This window comes from Octopus bimaculoides, chromosome 1, assembly GCF_001194135.2.
Source record: "Octopus bimaculoides isolate UCB-OBI-ISO-001 chromosome 1, ASM119413v2, whole genome shotgun sequence".
NCBI lineage: Eukaryota > Metazoa > Mollusca > Cephalopoda > Octopoda > Octopodidae > Octopus > Octopus bimaculoides.
Window position 1 is genome coordinate 127,130,244 of NC_068981.1, and position 3,068 is coordinate 127,133,311.

Genomic DNA, 3,068 nt, shown 5'->3' on the forward strand with positions numbered 1-3,068 from the left:
AAAACCTCTGCTGGTGAGCCATCAAAACCTCTGCTGGTGAGCCATCAAAACCTCTGCTGGTGAGCCATCAAAACCTCTGCTTGTGAGCCATCAAAACCTCTGCTTGTGAGCCATCAAAACCTTTGCTGGTGAGCCATCAAAACCTCTGCTGGTGAGCCATCAAAAACACAAACATGCAAATTATAATACAAAGAATATATTCATGTATACACACATATATGTACATACTTACATCTACATGTGTATATAGACGCATATCAGGGTACAGGACGTTAGAACAATGAACTACAGACAACGGAACGAACACATAGGAAAACGGAAAGCCACTTGGAATATTCCTTCATCAGCAGCCTCTAATTCTAACTAGACATATATATATAACATGTACTTTCATATTGTGCTTATGTTGTGCAATAAAATCAAGGAGAATAGATCTTCGACATTGTGTCTAGGATACTTCATGTATTAATGGTTTGATATATTATTGAATGAAAAAGCAATGCTCATGAGGTCTAATTTCGATGAAACCGTTGTATATCATCGAAACTCCATTATCCTTGGTTATAATTGTAAAAACTCTGCGGGTAATTGTGGATTATCAGATATAACATACAATCTATGGATTACCATCTGTTTGATAGCTTGAACCGGCGGATAAGCTTAATGGGGTTAACTCTAATGTTAACACCCAAACGAAAGTATTATTATTGTTAGCACATTGGATGAAATGCTTAGCGGTATTTCGCCCGTCGTTGCGTTCTGAGTTCAAATTCCGCCGAGGTCGACACTGCATTTCATCCTTTCGGGGTTGATAAATTAAGTACCAGTTACGTACTGAGGTCGATCTAATCGACTGGCTCCACCCTACAAAAATTTCAGGTCTTGTGCCTATAGTAGAAAGGATTATTATTATCATTATTATTATTATTATTATTATTATTATTATTATTATTATTATTATTATTATTATTATTATTATTATTATTATTTATGGAAAAATTACACAACAATATATAAAGTTAAAGGCGGCAAGCTAGCAGAATCGTTCGCACGTCGGGCAAAATGATTAGAAGCATTTCGCCCTTCCTTACATTCTGAGTTCAAATTCTGTCATGGTCAACTTTGCCTTTGTCCATGAAATAAATACCAGTTACTCACTGGGTCAATGTAATCGACTAGCTCCCTCCCACAAGTTTCAGGCCTTGAACCTATAGTAGTAAGGATTATTATCATGATTACTTGAAAAGAAAAGTGAAGGTGGAGAGGGAAGTGCTGCCCCACCACCACCAGTATTTTTGTTGAAAGGTGGGTGAATGTAGTGAGGATGTCTTGTGTGAATAGGCCTACGTTGAGCACGCGCCTGTAGGCCGGAGAGAATGAAGAGGAGAGGGGTGACCAGCCGAGGTGTCCAGGACGTGTGGGGTTCCTTGGTGCCCTTGGGTGGAGTTCCCCATTTTGGGGAATTTTATTGTTAATCGTTATTGTTTTTTTACTCTTTACTCGCACTATATATAAATCCTCACTGTCCTTTGTGTTGTATCGTCCTTTGCTTTGTGTGCGGTCCTTGTAGTCAATAAAGATAGGATTATTATTATTATTATTATTATTATTATTATTATTATTATTATTATTATTATATACTAAAAATTTGTACCGGCCGCCTCAAATACTTGTTAAAGGCTACCATCAAAGAAAAGCTGCGGATTACCGAAATTTCGTGAGATGGATACGCGACCGTGAGGAGCAAGCGAGATGCTGCAGCAACGGACGTCCATCACATTGTGCGAGCGGCTAACGTACAAAACAATACACTAACATACGTCGAGTTCTGCGGTTCGACGGCACATGCACCGGCGAGTAAGATAGGGAGTTCAACGCATGCACGAAGTACCTACAATGGTATCATCGCTCAAAACGTGCTGGGCACGTTTTCCGTGACCCAGTTATGAGTATGCTCAACATCAGTGGGCTTCAAAGCAGTATCTATGTTAACAAGCACTATATGTTCATGGATAAGCTCTAAGAACTGCTGAACTGCTAAATTACTAAGATACTCACAGTTAAAGGAAGATATAAGGTATACGGCTCACGATCGTAAGCTCGTGTGTTCGATTCCTGGCGGCGTGATGTGTCCTTGAGCCTAACACTTTCTCTCACGTTGCTCCAGTCCACTCAGCTGGCAAAAAATAGGTTGTACCTGTAATTCAAAGGCCTAACCTTGTCACATTCTGTGTCACGCTGATTCTCCCTGAGAATTATGTCCAGGGTACGCGTATCAGTGAAATACCCAGCCATTAGTACGTCAATCTCACGAGCAGGCTGTTCCGTTGATCGGATCAACTGGAACCCTCATCGTCGTAACCGACGGAGTGCCAGAACAACAGAACAGTTTTACTTGGCTCAGACCAATGAATCATAACAATGGTTGAAGGTAAAAAAAAAAAAAAAAATTCTGGCTTCACCACGGTTAGCGCACGTTCGTCATCTCGAGTATTCCTATGCGCCCGGCACTATTACTTAAGATAGCCGTTGACCCTATGCTGAGTTCATTCGTACTTTTGACAACACTTATTTTATGCTACCGTTGTTCTAGCAATCCTCCTCAGCAGGCTACCCTAGTTGGGCGCCGGTTTAGTCGTCGATGACCTGACTATGTAACAGATTGTACAGGGTTACACGTTACCTGTAGCACTTTCAACGCATTTTTTGCATGTATACATACATATGCACGTGTTTGTGTATTTATACAGACAGGTGTGTGTGTGTATATATATATATATATATACTCATTTACTCTTTTACTTGTTTCAGTCATTTGACTGTGGCCATGCTGGAGCACCGCCTTTAGTCGAGCTTATCGACCCCAGGACTTATTCTTTGTAAGCCTAGTACTTATTCTATTGGTCTCTCTTTGCCGAACCGCTAGGTTACGGGGACGTAAACACACCAGCATCGGTTGTCAAGCGATGGTGGGGGAACAAACACAGACACACAAACACACATACATATATATATACATATATACGACGGGCTTCTTTCAGTTTCCGTCTACCAAATCCACTCACAAG